Source organism: Delphinapterus leucas, chromosome 10 (assembly GCF_059928025.1).
Source record: "Delphinapterus leucas isolate spDelLeu-1000000601 "Yukka" chromosome 10, BTC_Dleu_Yukka2, whole genome shotgun sequence".
Lineage (NCBI taxonomy): Eukaryota > Metazoa > Chordata > Mammalia > Artiodactyla > Monodontidae > Delphinapterus > Delphinapterus leucas.
Genome location: NC_143138.1, coordinates 27,404,656 through 27,422,095, shown reverse-complemented (window position 1 = coordinate 27,422,095; position 17,440 = coordinate 27,404,656).

The window sequence follows — 17,440 nt, the reverse complement described above, 5'->3', positions numbered from 1 at the left end:
GACCCTCTCATAAAAAAAACATGCTAATAGCTTTCCTGAAAGTCTCTCCGGCAATATCAAAGTTCTTAAATGTCAATACTTTTAGCACAGTAATTCTGCTTTTACATAAAATACCTGACAAAATGACCTGAGATGAGTGCAAAGATTTATTCTGGGTGAAGGTATTTGTTATAGCATTAGTTACAATAAAGATTTAGAAACAAACTAAATGTAAACAATGAAGAAGTTTTTTATTCCATATAATAAAATAGTATATAATCCATTAAATCATGTTTCTAAAGAACATTTAGTAACATTGGAAAGTATTCACTGTATAATATTATATTCAAAAAACAAAGTATAGGGCTTCCCTGGTGGCGCAGTGGTTGAGAGTCCGCCTGCTGATGCAGGGGACACGGGTTCGTGCCCCGGTCCGGGAAGATCCCACATGCCGCGGAGCGGCCGTGCCCGTGAGCCATGGCCGCTGAGCCTGCGCGTCTGGAGCCTGTGCTCCGCAACGGGAGAGGCCACAGCAGTGAGAGGCCCGCGTACTGCAAAAAAAAAAAAAAAAGTATAAAATAAGAATTCAACTTGGGAGGTGAAAGTGTATACTTACCTAGAAAAGGGATCCCAGAAATCCCTATCCAGAGTTTTTGGAGCTGTACAGGACTGCATGGCTGCAGTCCATAGTGTCCATTCTGAAAGACCACATTAGCCATGGCCCACAGCTAGAGGATCCCATGGGCTTCGTGAACACATATATGGGCTTCATCAACACTTTCTGAGCTGGAACAAGTAGTATCCCTGTGTTACCTCCCCTATTCCCTTATCTGTTGTGTATTCTACTTAAGAAGAAATGCCCAAAAGAGGTCCTGGCCACCAAACACTGTTCTCTCCCAATGTACACTTTACTTACATTGTTGAACAGTATATACAGTAAAAAAGACAGCAGAAGCTCCGACTAAGGGTTGACCTAATGGTCCACCTCTCGTTCCTTTGACAGCTGATCAAGTGCATGGACTTGCCTTTGTCCTTGTGTTGTAGGAAATTCTGAAGCACACTACTGCCCACTGAAGTAGACAGACATTCTTTTGCATAAAAGACTTTTTAATTTAACACTTCTTTGGACTTTTCTGAAATATTTAGAAATGCTAATAGCTGGCCAACCCCAGCTGGAATCATACAGTGAAGAATGAGGTGATGATCTTCCTTACCTCTCCCTGAACAGCTGGATGAGCACATGCTTTTTTAAGTTCTGTAAGTAAACCAGCTCTAGTGAAAGTGAGTCTTCCCTGTCATAACTTTGGATATAGTTTCACCAGCTGCTTCTAACTATAGACATTTTGTTAAAATAGATTTGGGGTTAAACAATGCAGTCTTCTAAGGATGCTTTCAGACTATGGTTCACCTACATATGTTATCTATAGCTCTTACAAGTATACTGAACCAGCAGACATTTACACTGGCAGAGTAGTGAACTAAACGTGTTTGATTTCTGAATAAATTGAACGAAATCCAAACTATTTACAGAACTTCCTAAAATCACAGGACATAAAGGATCACTAGCATCTATGCCAGAGATTTACTAGTAGCTGGAAAGAACAATTCTCACAGCAAATAACAGCCTGACTCTTCATACCTTAGAAGCATGTTCCTACAGGGGAGAGGATGGGATGGGTGTATCTCCAAGGTACCATGCTGAATGCACACGGACTCCCTTTATAAATGACTGCTTCACTTCTCATGGATTGTCCCAGAGAGGGGACATGTAGCCCAGCGATTCCTGTACTTTGCAGACAGGAAAGTTCTCAAAACTTTTAAGAAAAAATTCTGAAAGACCTATGTATGAGTCAGTGGTACTGAATACCTTTGTTTAAGCCACAGTTTCATGGTATTAGTCAAAACAGGATGTTATTAAGTGGTTACTTTAAATTTCATTATTGAATTAAACATTTTTATTATTCTTATTAAGCGGCTATTTTACCTTCATTTTTTATTAACAACTTTAACAACTTTGAAACTGGAATAAGTGTTTATTTTCTGTCAATAAAAATGAAGTTTGACAAAAGAATAAAGTAAATGTGACATATATTAGCTACATCTCTGGGTGATATATTGCCTTCTTCTTTTTTGTAATTTAAAATTTTCTATAACACACATAAATATACCATAAAAATCAAGAAAAAATTTATTATTAACAGAAAGAGAAGATGATTCTCATTTTACCTCTCTACAGGCTTACTTCCGCCTTTAAGCCTCACACAGGGATTAAATGTAACTCCATCATCTCTTCAATGCCTAGTACATGTTGAAATCTAATTAAATTTTAGCTCATTTAAAAAACAAAAATAAAAACTCCCATCTTACATGATCTCTTTTCTTTGCTATGCACCAAGTAACTAGCCTTCTATTGCTTTGCATACACCTATGATAGGTAAACACAAACAAATACACTTCAAATATTCTGTGACATGAAATCATTACAACAAAAATCTGATTTAAGTATAATTTGAAAGCCCACTATCAGGTACCAAAGATACAAAATGTTGATCTTTCCTTTTTCTGTATTTCTCAGTAAAATCTTGTCAAAACCTCTGCTTTATTCTACAGCATTAAACCATGATCCTTGGTGGTGTGTGAGTGTGTGTGTATGTGTTTTGATCACATAGTTCATCCTCATAAATCCATCAGTGGCTTACAATTTTAAAAACCTCCTCAGTGGATAGAGGGCACAATTACTGTTTTATGATATGAGAGAAAAGTCCTTAGAGGACTATGTTCATAAGAAAATATTTTTGGCAAAATCCTAACACAGGACACTTCATTTTAAACCAAGTTGTATATTAAGCATCTTTTAAACAACATTTAAAATAATATTTTAAATAAAACAAAGCTGTTTCTACCTTTAGCAGGTTAGTTAATGCCTTTGTACTTTGTTATGGTTTTTTTCCAGCAAGAAAATGGAATAATAAAATGAGCCTATCTACTATTCAGATATCTGTGACAACAAATTAGGACAATAAAAAATAGATACAAAATCTCTTTGAAAAAGTAGTACTTGTTATTATTATCATTGATAGAACTGGAAGGAAACGTAAAGATTTTTCCAGTCCCCAGTTTTAGATGAGAAAACTGAGATACGAAAAGGTGTGGGGATTTGCATAATTTCAGATGACTCCCAGGCAATTCTTGACCTCATTCAGAAAGAGCGAACGGAAATCAAGTTTCTAAAATAAAGTCATTTGTGAAATGTACTAAGGAGATGTACTACTGACCTTTGGCAAAGTGATACAGAATGTGGTCTCAGACTTGATATCGAATATTAAAATGTGTGATAATGCCTTCATAGTTCTAAGGGAAAGTTTTTGTTTTTGCTAGAATTCTACAGCAGACAATTGATCAATCAAATGTGAGAAATCAATACAGATCCTTTTAGGTATCCGAGGACCCAAAAAAATGTACTTTCCGTTCAACATTTCTTAAGAAGGCATACTGCAGAGAAATGAGTATATGATTTAAAAAATATAATGATATTTTGAAATTAATAATATATATAATATATAGAATGAAAAAGTAGGCACATAGAAACTCCAAGGGAAAAAAAATCTCAATGAAAAAGAAAATATATTGGAACTTCCCTGGTGGTCCAGTGGTTAAGACTCGGTGCTTCCACTGCAGGGGGCACTGGTTAATCCCTGGTTGGGGAACTAAGATCCCACATGCTATATGGCCAGCCAAAAAAAAAGAAAAAATTCACGGCATACTGTCTGTTTTTGTAATGATCTGTAAGAAATAGATGAGAGTAGGGACTTCCCTGGTGGCGCAGTGAAGAATCTGCTTGCCAATGCAGGGGACATGGGTTCGAGTCCTTGTCTGGGAAGATCCCACATGCCATGGAGCAACTAAGCCCGTGCACCACAACTACTGAGCCTGCGCTCTAGAGTCCACGAGCCACAACTACTGAAGCCCGTGCACCTAGAGCCCGTGCTCCTCAACAAGAGAAGCCACCACAATGAGAAGCCTGCGCACCGCAACCAAGGGTAGCCCCCTCTCGCCGCACCTAGAGAAAGCCCGTGCACAGCAATGAAGACCCAATGCAGCCAAAAATAAATAAATTAAAAAAAAAAAAAAGAAATAGATGAGAGTAAACATTGTTGGGTTGTCAGATGAGACTCTCAAGGAACAGACATCTTAACTTACCTAGTATCAAATTTTAGTATTAATTCTAAGAATATTGATAACTATGAAACGCAGAGCTACACGAAGAAGTCTGGGACCACCAAAAAATCGGCCTGGTTCCTTCCCTGCAACATTAGGAAATATCCTGGCTTGGATTTAACATATGGGGTCTCAAAGTAATGCGTCACCTACTCAAAGGGAGCCCTTTCCACCATAAAATGTCTCTCTTTTCATACTCTAACTGTGACATAGCTGACACTGAATTTTCCAACAGGCCTTGGTTCATAAATCTATAAATTCCAAGTTTTCCATCAAAATGCTTTACTTCTTCCTTCCTTCCCTCAATTCCCTCCCCCACCACAGTGTCCCCAGGGTAGGAAGGATAGCATACAAACCAGTGCTAATCTATTTCCTCTGAACTACCCACAATAATATAAACAATATTTGTTAATTTTTCAGTGGTTAGAAACATCCTCTAACAAATTATAAAATAATTATGGTTAATGAATACAATGTAATGTTATCAAGTTTGACTTAGAAAAATAAAGAAGACAAAAGTTTGGGTTAGAATGGAAGATGAAAGCTGAAAGAAATGTTAGAAGTGCTAATATCTTCACCTTCAAAGTAGAGAATCAAGGAATACTGTCTATAATTGACCAAATAAGAAATGAATATGTAAACATATTACTTAAAATTATAGAGACACTGAGTAGAGGAACTAAAATTTTAATATAATTATATTGAGAGGTATGCCATTACTAGTAAGTGAGATAAAACTCAACAGACCATGTCTAAAATTAATAACATAAGCACATAGACATGATAGTGTTTTGGATAGGAATTATAGTTAGAAGACACAGTTACAGGAATTTTAATAGGTGTCCCCTTTTCTGAATGGCACCGTGGAGCAAGAGACTTACAATTTTCCCTATAAGTCCATCTGTCTTCTATGATCTTTTTTAACCATGTGTAAGAATTATTTTTGTACTACTTTGATAGCTTTTAAAATTGCTAAAATAAAGACAAAAGTGTCCCAATCTGGTATCTTCGGGGTCCACATTGGCACCAGAGCATTAAAAATGAGGCACAATTAAGACCAATTCTAAAACCACAGATGTAATCAGGAAGATTTCCCCAAAGGGAAGGTGAACATCAGGGTTAAAAGCTAAGGCTTTAGAGCCCCACTATCCTTTCCAACCCTGTGACTCCTCCTGGATCAGAGACGACTATTGTCCCCCAATACTCATTCTCCATCCCTTTAAAAAGAGCGCTCTTGAGTTTTACAAAGGCACGTGCCCCTCAGCTACAGGGTACATTTCCCAGCATCTACTGCAATTAGATGTGGCCATGTGATTTACTTCTGTCTGGGAGATAGGAAGAGAATTGATGTTTATCACTTCCAGGTTGTGCCCTTAAAAAGAATGAACTTCCTCTGTCCTCTCTATCTACCTTTGCAAGAATTGGATCCTGGGATAGAAGACATATTGTGAGATTGACAAAGACTTTGCCGGGCTTAGACTACCTAACTGTTCTGTTATGTGAGAAAGAAATAATGCTTCTAAATTGTTTAAGCCACTGTATTTGTGTATCTCCCTTATAGTAACTTAGACTATACCCTAAATAATGCCTCTCAGCTTCACTTCTGGCCTCATATTTCATTCAGTTTGTATAGGTTTTTCTTTTCTAAATTACTTGAATGACTCTGTCTAGTGTCAAGTTCTTCTTGTCTATTGACAACCACATATAATTCTATCAGAATCCACAGATTTACTTGTAGTTTCAAATACGTGTATTGTTATGTAGGTTTCCAGTTCAATTTTGGTCAAGTGCGTTCCCTGGCTTCCCTACTCATGTAAAAGCATCATGCCTTTGAAAAATCACATTTTACATCACATTGAATGTACTTTAATCCTGGCTTTAAAAAGTTGCAAATTTTAAAACTTTTTCAAACTGAACTGCATTGCCCACCTGTGTAATCTATCAAGTGTCCTTTGTCCTTACCAGGTTTTCATTCTTCTTCCATTCCAATAAGCTGGAAAACAAATACTGGCTGAATTAATTTCCTAATAAAGCACATAGTCCTCAATTTATCTTTTCCATTAAGTGTCTAACATGCCATTTCCCCTTGATCTTTCATATTATGAGATTCTGGCTTTTCTGACTACAAGTATTTATACCAGGGGTGAACTACCACACTTGATGTAATATTTATTCTTATTCAAATTTGACTGATATGGTCTTCTAACCTATTTTAGGTACTGCAATTGTTGGTTGCAGAATTTCCAGCTATCATCTGAGTTTTCCTTCATGGTTTATCTAGTTTTATTATTAATAGATTCAATAAAACCAGAGGATTTTCAAATCTTGAGTCTTCTCTTAAATGTACAGATCTAACCTCCTTTGTAAGTCTTGCAGCATTTGCCAGTTATCAGTTAAGATACTTTTGACTGAAAGGGATAGCATATCTAAGTGAACACGACTCAGGCATTAGGTACTTATTACCATTTCACATGACAAAAATGCTGAGGTAGACAGTTCAGGGTCGATTTTGTGTCTCCACTATGTCATCAAATACCCAGGATCCTCCCGTCCTTCTGCTCTGCCATCCTCAAGAAGTTGGCGATGTCTCCTCATGGTCCCAGAATGGTTGCAGCAACTCCAAATATTACATCTTCACACAATGCATTTGCAAAGTCATTAAGGGAAGACAGGGTCTACCATTCATACATCCTACTTTTCTCCTTTTATCAAGGAGTAGTATTCTACCAGAAGCTCCCAGCATAATTCCCTTCATGTGTCATTGACCAGTTCTAGGTCACATGGTCTTCCTTAGCTGGAAGGAAATCAGGATAGTAAATATCTGGTATTTTCATCTTCTCTCCTAGTAGTTGTGTTTGGCCAGTGGGAAAAGACAGAGAAGAAGGGCTTTGGGGCATGTAACCATCAGTGTCAGCTATAGCAAAGGAATAAATAATGCAAGATGGAGATTCAGGAGGGTTCCAAAGATCAGGTGCTTTTTTACAAGTTTCTCTCCAACTTGTCTCAGGACCTTAGCTATATAAATTAGAAAAATGGATTTTCTCCTCACTAATAAAATTGTAAAACAGAACATATATCTTCATTATATTATTTGATTAACTAAAGAAAATTCATAACGTAACTTGAATGATGACTTCCATTTTTGATAATACTTTATTATAAATTCCACATGGGCGAAGATAATGATTAAGTACGTGGGAGATGTTAAAGATAGGACTATACTATCCTTCATTTTTTTGCTGTGTTCCATAACTTCTCTGGTACTCGAAATTCTTTTAAAATAATAATTCTATTAAAATACAACCATTACATGTGGTTTCTAGAATCTCACGTGCCTTTGTTAAAGAAATTAATCTATGTATCACCAATTCCATTCAAATCCCAAGGGATAAATTACAATTTACATAAGCATAGCCCTTTTCGTCCCTCCTGTCACATACTAAGTGAACTTAGAATGTCAGAGCAAGTAGTGCATGGCTTTTTCAGCCATTCGTATACTGAATCCAAGAAGAAAACAGTTAAATGTTAGTCAGTACCTGTGCGAATGCCAAACTAGGACAGTGACTAATTATAAAAGTTCTGTTCCTCTTCCTTGCAATTGTACTTACTTTGTAGTTAGAAAGGGATATAAAATAAAGGGGAAAGTGACATAAAAAGAATTATCAAAAGAAGCTCAAGCTTATAAACTTATGTCCATCACCTGGAACTTAATGCTAGGGTAAAGCTTTTATCAGACGCACGTATCACCCGATTATGGAATGCGGGTAAAGTTTAAGGACAGAGACTGAAGGGAGTATAAGCTTTTCCCCAATTGCAGTCATAGGAGCTTCTTGAGACCAACACGTCCACAAGAAAACAGCACCAGCAAGCCTTCATCCCAACAGCAGCTGGTAAGCAGGAGGCTTGAATTCCTGGTAGACCACAAAAAGCTACGGATCCTTGTGGAAAATGCTGAGAAGCATTCTAATTCAACTCATCGAGCTTAAATTTTAAGCATTTTTTTTCCCTCTGAGCAACAGGAACAGATGAACTCTCAAGAAGTAAAGATCTCATTTTCATGGAAATCATCTTCCAAGAACAAGAGAGAAAAAAAATAAAGAAAATGGATGAGGTCGACTTGGGATTGCTGTACAAAACAGGTGTCAGTTTTCTGTGAGGACTTTATTCCTCGAGGTCTATTTTAATGACTTTCTAACAGTTGACACAGTTTATCTTCCCTTTAGAGTAAACGGGATTCTGGTAACCAGGTACAATATAATCAGCTCAGATAAACAAAGTTTAGCTACAAAACTACCATAAATGCATGTCTGTTCCTGGTCTAAGGTTTAACACACATAACAATATGCAGGATACTGGGAGAGGACAAAAGTCTAACTGGCTTGTGGCTCGCAGTAACTGGGCTGACTTGTTAAATACTGATGTGATGGATGCATATTTCTGATCAAATAATAAACACTTCATAAAACTTCAGAGGATCTCAATCTAGGGCACATCAGAAACACTGTGGAGCTCTTCAAAATGTACACACCAGGACCCCATCCCCAGGACTATTGATTCATTAGGTCTACATGCAGCCCCAGGCAATTGTATATTTAAAATGCTACAGGGTAATTTAGTGGGCACCAAAGGCTGCAAATCACTAAAATACCCACCGATTGAACACTGTCAGACGTGTTTACCTTCCACTGTAAACAGACTTGTTTACATTCCAATCTCGAACATGGGTTGATAAGAGAGTTTGATATAAAACAGTAGACGCTGTGTCCTTCAACCCCCAGACTCATTAATCTAGGAGCTCCATAAAGACAGAGATTGTGTCGTGTTCCCCTTTGTACTCCCAGCCACAAACTCAGTTGCTAGAAAATGCTACGTGTTCTACAAATGCTTGCTGAACAAATAGAAAATAAATCCTATGTGCACTAAATTCCCATTTGTTTTTCTTATTATTTTCAAGGAAATGATTGAGATGTGAATTTGAGGTATCAGATATTCAATCCCTAGCTTTTACTGACAAAGTCAGAAAGGTAACGAAGATGGAAGCTTTAACTCTAGAAAATGTTTTAACATTTTATGATCATACATTTAGGGGTAGCTTAATAAAGCGTTCCTGTAAATAAAGTTTCCAGACCAGGAAGTCCTCGATGGAATTGTCCTCAGGGTAAACATGTTACATATATTCAGGTGTACTCTGTAATGTGTGTCTGTATTCATCTGTGTCTTCTTGTTCCACTGGTAAGCATCACCTTTGTCTATATAACCCAGAAACCATGTAAGCACAGCTTTGGAGGCTTTCTAAAGACTTCTGAGCCTTTCTTCCCACCCCCGCTATAAATATGCACTCTATACAGACGTTTTAGACTCCTTTGAAGAGTTGCCAAGATATATACTAGCTTGAATGTTTGTGTGCAGGTCAACAAGCTAGACCTATATGCATCAGTTACATTCATCTCCTTGAGAATCTGGTGAATACTATGGGTTCTGTGATGGGGGCAAAATAAACTTACAAGAAAAACCTGCCATTCAATTCCAGAAGGTTCACAGACATCCTGAATTCTTGTAGGATCCTGGAAATCTAGGTTGAGAAACAATGAAGATGAGTAACTGAGTAAAATCTCACTGCCTATTTATGCCAAAGATAACACTAAACACAGACAGATATTTTAAATACATTTACACAACCTGTTTTCTAAACCATCTCTTTCCACTCACCCATCACAAAATGTTCTGTTAATTTCCACAGGTAAAACTTCAGGCTCAACCCTCATCCATTCCTTCTAACTTCCTTCCTCCCCACATGACCCAAAACAAGGAGAAACTTGGCACTTCCTTCACCAGGTTGCCAATCCATATGCATTAATTTACTAACGCACCCAAGGTGACTGTCATACCATGCTCATTAGCCACAGAGACCACTTGTAGAGCTGAATTACAGCCAGCAACATAACCCTTTCCCAGCATCTGTGTGCAGGTTTAGTTTATACCAAAACTGAGAAAAAAGTTTTCCAGAACTGCATTTTCTTTCATCTGAAATTTCATTTTCAACATTTCTGCTTAGCTTACATGATTGAGAATAACTTACTATTGTAACATTAGGACACAATTGTTAAGGTATCCAGTGGTGCCTCAGCTTTTCCACCTACCCTCCACAGGTACCTTCTTCTCCTTCAGCCAGTAACTGTAGCAGCCAAACAGTTAGTGGAGTTCAGGGTTGTGGAGAGTCATGTGGGAGCTGCCCCTCCAATGCAGCAGGTAAAAGGCACTGAAAAGGTGGACTCCACCATTTCAGCTCACTGTGAGCCCATTAAACTCCTTCAGTTTATGAAGTTCATTCTTGCAGTGACTAAAAACTAAAATATCCCTTTTTTTAGGAGGATAACAAGCTTTTTCAGGTTCCCAGGGCAACATTTATTGCACCAGAGCCGTCATTTTACAAAATGACACTTTAATGGCCCCAAAGTTTCCGCATATGGGAAAAACTTTTACATATTCTCTTTACGGTCTGAAAATAAAACACCCTATCAGTGAAAATCTCTAGATAAATACCAATGTCTGTAAATATGACTAAAAGTTAGGGCTATATTACAGATTGCTTTATGAGACAGTTAAGTGAGGTTTACTTAGCCATCACTAACTTCTCCATGATATATGTTGACATCACACACGTATTATCAGATATTTCTAGATACTATATTAAAAATATATTTTAAGTATGTGGAGCTAATAACAGAAACTGGCATTTTATTTTAAATGCTATTCATTCATTTCATTTTTAAATTAATTAGTTCATTTTAGAACATATGGAGCTGTTTCATTTTTTAATGGTTTCCTAGCATCCCATTATATGGGTGTACCATAACATACTTAACTAGTCTCCAACCAATAGACCATTAGATTATTTTCAGTTTTGGGCGACTACAAGCAATATCACACAAAATTTTCTTGATTATCCTTGAAAATACACTTTTATACATGTGTACATAAGATAAATTCCTACATGTGGAATTGTTAGGTCAAGGGGCATGTGATTTTGATTTTGATTTTAAGGAGTATTCCAAAATTGCCCTGAGACTGGATACAGCAATTTATACTCACAGCAATAATGTGTGAGAGTGCCTCTTTCTTCACTCTTTTATATTTGGTGTATTATCAAACTTATTTCGGTATTTGTCAGTCTGTCAGGTAAAAATATGATATTTTGACAGAGCTTAAATTAACCTTCCTCTCATTAAATTTGAGCTCATGCACCTTATGCTTTATATATTTTAATTTAATTTGAGATGATTTTATATATTAAAGAAACTGGCCCTCAGCTTTCAAATATGTGGCAACTTTTTTCCTACTTTGCAATTAGTATTTTGACTTGGTTTATGGTTTGTTTTTTTTTTAACCTGGAAGAAACTATTATATCTGCATTTAAATTAAAATTTTTTTCTTATATGGCCTCTGAGTTTTTGGTCTTGCTTAGTAAGGTATTTTCATTTGAGATAAATATTAAAACCAAATCCCAAAGTAAAAAGCTTCTCCTATATTTTCTTCTGAAAGTTCTTTCTTGAAGTACTTGAAAATATAATTGTCTTGTCTTCATTTTTCTTTATAGAAGTGATCTTTATAAGCTCAGGGATTCATGAATAGAAATTTTCACTAATACTCTTATTCCTGATTCCATGAGGATAGGAATCTTGATCTTTTTATTAATTTCCATATCCTAAGTGAGGATGTCTTTATATCTAGACAGTGTTTTTATAGCAAAATGTTTAATTTACTTTAGTATTCTGGTAGTACTTTTCATAGAGGTGGTGGAGTGGAGCTTGATAAAAACAAATGGTAACTTTTTAATATAATTCTTCATAAGGCTGAGTCCAAATTAAAATTTTTAAATGGAGCAATAGATTCATTGTCCCAGATCTCACTGACAAATATCATGTTCATTTCCCATTATTGATGGGAAGTCTTTGGAGATGTTTGCATGAAGAACTATAAGAGTTCAATTTTTACAACTAATTCCACAGAAATGAATATTCTTTCTGGAGTTTCAGCAACAAACTCTTCCTCTAATCACCAAATGAATGATAAAAGTGCATTCTGTTATCCAAATTAACTTATTCAATAAAGGTTTATTGAACAGTTACTATGTACCAGGCTTCTTTCTAGGCACTTAGGATACAGAAATTAATAAAAAGATCAAGATTCCTATCCTCACGGAATCAGGAATAAGAGTATTAGTGAAAATTTCTATTCATTAATCCCTGAGCGTATAAAGATCACTTCAAGACAATTATATTTTCAAGTACTTCAAGAAGGAACTTCTCAAAGGAGAATCTTTTATATTCCTAAAATTCTATATTTCCCATAGATTTCTATAGAGGCCATATCTGTGATGATTCTTAAGAGTGTCCCTAGATTTAAAGTCTGTAATACATGTTCAGAAGGGTGAGTCTTTTTAGATCTTTCCTGAGTCAAGATTTTGAGAACTGCTCAGAATAATCAAAACATGGTAACCAGCATTTTTCTCCTGTTTTTCAACTATGAAAGCAATTTGTATGTAAAATAGCATTAAGAAATAAATCTGTGTACTGCACTTAGCACAGGGCTAGACACACAGAGCTCCTCTATCTATACATAGAGATCCCTCTGTGGAGCTCAGGAAATAAAGCCATATTTCCTGTTCAGTCTCAAGACAGAATGCTTTGATCTAGTGACCCACATCTCTGGAGAACAGCTTCTTACAGCCCTATTTAGGCCCTGGTATGGATTTGCAAATTAACTGAAAAGACCATTAGAAAACATTTCTGTTTAAAGTGCTAAATGGGCTGCAACTTTCAAAACTAACAGGCCTGCCAAATTGTGATTTAAAGTGAAATTGGCATGAGCAGACATTTCCACATCAGCCTGTAGCACATCTGGTCCAGACCAAACAAACAGAAGATTTATTCTGTCAGGGAGATCATTTAGCATTCCTTTTCATGCTTCAGAAGGAGCCTGTACCTGTCACTCACCAAAGCGTTCGGCTTTTGGTGGCTAGGCTCTGTTGCTCTCCCTGACTAGCCTTGATCTAACACTTCTAAGAAGGCTCATGTGCACCGCTCCACCTGGGAGCCCAGTACCCATGCCAAGTTCATTTCCATAGTCTTATAGAAACCTCCTGGAGGATTTCAAACATCTGCTCATAAGTAAAGAAACATTGTCTTGAGCTCTAACAATAATATAAAGGGCAACTGAAACTTCTTTTGCAAATAAAGAGAGCTGATAAATGATCTTATTTCACAGGACTGGGGGCAAGTTGCTTTGTGTCTTTCTGAATTCAAATCCTTAAAATGAATATAGGCAATCATGGGAAAAATGGAATATACCCAGAGTTTTACTGTGAACTTCAGCGGTATACAGTAAAGACTATAAAATAAGTTTTAAAAATTATGTCATTTTGCTGAAACTAAAAGAACGTATTTATGAAAACGGCGTTATTATTCCTAAAACGTATGCCGTCCCTCTCTCTCTCTCTCTCTCTCTCTCTCTCTCTCTCTCTCTCCCTGGCTGTAGCCTCAGAGCCAAGTATGTACTCTTGCTGTGTGAACCACGTAACCACTTTCTTCTCTAGAATGTTAACCTGCTCATGTTGGACTCAGAAACCCCAGAGGCTCACTTCCTGGCTTCTCTCATCAGAAATACCATTCTTCCTCTCCCACCTCTGGAGTACCATGAATACTCAGAAGGGGCTAGATGTTCCACCGTTGTTATGATGTTACCTCATGTGACTATGAAAGAATCGGTTTCGATCTAAACAAAAATTGGAACAGGAGGAGACAATTATTTTTGACAGTGTACAAATTCTTTCTAGTTTCTGGCTAAAAATGACCTCTTTTTCGTTTGAGAAATAAATGGGGTAGGCAAAAATGTCCCCTAATTTCCTTCTAGTTGTCACATAATTATTAGGATTTCTTTGTGGTTCTTTTGTCCTTGAGGAACTCATTGGTTCATAAATACTATTATTTGGCTTTCCTACTGACATGTAAATCTAGGTCTAGGCAAACATAGGGCTAGTTTATCACATAAACATAGAAAAGGGGTTTGTCTGACTTAAAACATAACCAAAACAAATATTTTAAAAATCTGGAGACTTCCAAGGCAGGTTTAAGTTACACATCGCAGAAGGCACATCATTTGTACAAATATTTTCATCTTTTTGGTTTGTTACAAGACCAAGATAGTATGAAGAGTGAATTACATCTATGCTTGTTTCATGTCTGTCCCTCCTACTGAGCCATTAATAAACATGACACCATGAGTACTGCATTGTTAATACTCAGCTTGGTCTATGGAGCTCAGAAAATGCTCGCTTCAAATTCACACAGAACATTCTTAAATAGGTTACACTCTAGATGCTGAACATGCAATGAAAAATGTACATCTACAACAAAACCTAACTTCCTCTGAAGAAAACAACAAAAATTAGTCTTCCATAACAACTTAACTAGTTTCAACCAATCTTGAAATACATATTCTGTTATGAAATGCTGGTGATTTCTTAGTATATGTGAACATTTTATCCACTTGGAAAAAGTCAAATGGGGAAAAAAAAAGGTATGTGATATTCAATACCTAAATAATTCACTAATGGTTAGATTTATGTGTATTCTTATTCTTGAATTCTTATTTGAAGATATGAAATTAAAATTTAAAATAACATGTCTGTATACTTTCACCACAATAAATTAGAATAATATCACATAGAGATCAAAGGTTTCATCCTTCCATATTAAACCTGGAGAGCTTCAAAAAAAGAGGTAACACTTTTGATTAAAAAGAGTTATTATCATAAGTAATCATCTAAAGGGACCCAGCTTATGAAGAAAAGGAATTGGAAAGTTATTTGATTTTTCTAGTTTATATTCTCTTAAAGGCTGCAATTAGAGTCAAAGAAGGGATGCTCAAAGCAGACAAGAAGGAACTTTGTTTTAAAAGAACATTATATTGAGAAATGGATTGAAGAGGGGAAAAAAAGGAAATCTACTTATAAAATATAGAAATTCAATTCATGTAAAGATCATGGGCAACTCATAAACTGTATCTCAGTGAGATCATGCAATGTCATTTGAATGTTGGAATTGTCTAAACAGATATAACTAATTAGTCACATCAATAGCAAAGAAACAAAGAACCATGGGAAAATAACCAGTTTTGATAATCAAAATAATAGGCAATGTATATAGAAGCAAAAACTAGCAGGAACAAAATATGGTAAAAATATATGAGAAAAAACTATACTTGAAGATAAATTCAAGCTCATTGAACAGAACAAAGTACTCTAATGGGGCACTTTGAAACTTTAAAGAACATACTTGTAGATGCATTGTATCATTTTGGGTTAGATTTCCAAATACTTAACATATTTCATATGCATCTAATTATCTATAAAGCTACTATTTTTGCATCAGAGTAGTTCATTCTACAGCCATGTAAATAATTTAATCATAATTTTTTAAAAGGTTCAGTGCTCTGCAACTCAATCATTGATTTATAATAGTCTCATTCTTCTAATAAAATCTACTCCTACACATCAAAATCTTGATTAGTTTCAAAGTGACTGAAAACCTGCTTAGGATGAGGAGGGAAGGAATGATAGGGAGCTCTGCTGTCTAAGACCACAGCAAGCCTTTTTCAACGCATGGAAGTTTATTTAAGAGAACTACATTGGATTGGGAAAGAAAACATTCCATCAATAATTCAGTGTACATTTTTTTCGAGCATGTTCTGCTTAGAGAGTCATATACTAGGTGATTTGGCATAGCCACAGTTCTGGAGAGAATGTGGATTAACAGTGCGACTACAAGTGGTTGACCAAATGCTGCGTATACTACATAAAAGATACCAAAAACGCTGAAACAAATTAAAATTTAATAAAATGAAATTTTATTACATTATTCAATAAAATGTAATAGTGTTTGTTTATTAAAACCTAAACGTATGAGAAATGAAGACTTGAAAATAAATTAAATTTCATTGAATAGGAATTCTCAAAATGGGATCTTTGAGACTTAAGTGTGTTCTTGTAGACTTGGTTTTTTGGGGGTTTTTAATTTTTTTAAACATCTTTATTGGAGTAAAACTGCTTTACAATGTTCTGTTAGTTTCTGCTGTATAACAAAGTGAATCAGCTATATGTATACATATATCCTCATATCCCCTCCCTCTTGCGTCTCCCTTCCACCCTCCCTATCCCACCCCTCTAGGTGGTCACAAAGCACTGAGCTGATCTCCCTGTGCAATGCAGCTGCTTCCCACTAGCTATCTACTTTATATTTGGTAGTGTATATATGCCAATGGTACCCTCTCACTTCGTCTCAGCTTACCCTTCCCCCTCCCAGTGTCCTCAAGTCCACCATCTATATGTGTTAGCATACGGTACTTGTTTTTCTATTTCTCACTTACTTCACTCTGTATGACAGACTCTAGGTCCATCCACCTCACTGCAAATAACTCAATTTCATTTCTTTTTATGGCTGAGTAATATTCCATTGTATATATGTGCCACATCTTCTTTATCCATTCATCTGTCGATCGACACGTAGGTTGCTTCCATGTCCTGGCTATTGTAAATAGAGCTGCATTGAACATTGTGGTTCATGTCTCTTTTTGAATTATGGATTTCTCAGGGTATATGCCCAGTAGTGGGATTGCTGAATCATATAGTAGTTCTATTTTTAGTTTTTTAAGGAACCTCTATACTGTTCTCCATAGTGGCTGTATCAATTTACATTCCCACCAGCAGTGCAAGAGTGTTCCCTTTTCTCCACACCCACTCCAGCATTTACTGTTTGTAGATATTTTGATGATGGCCATTCTGACTGGTGTGAGGTGATACCTCATTGTAGTTTTGATTTGCATTTCACTAATGATTAGTGATGTTGAGCATCCTTTCATGTGTTTGTTGGCAATCTGTATATCTTCTTTGGAGAAATGTCGATTTAGGTTTTCTGTCCATTTTTGGATTGGGTTGTTTGTTTTTTGATATTGAGCTGCATGAGCTGTTTGTAAATTTTGAAGATTAATCCTTTGTCACTTGCTTTGTTTGCAAATATTTTCTCCCATTCAGATGGTTATCTTTTCATCTTGTTTATGGTTTCCTTTGCTGTGCAAAACCTTTTAAGTTTCATTACATCCCATTTGTTTACTTTTGTTTTTATTTCCATTTCTCTAGGAGGTGGGTCATAAAGGATCTTGCTGTGATTTATGTCATAGAGTGTTC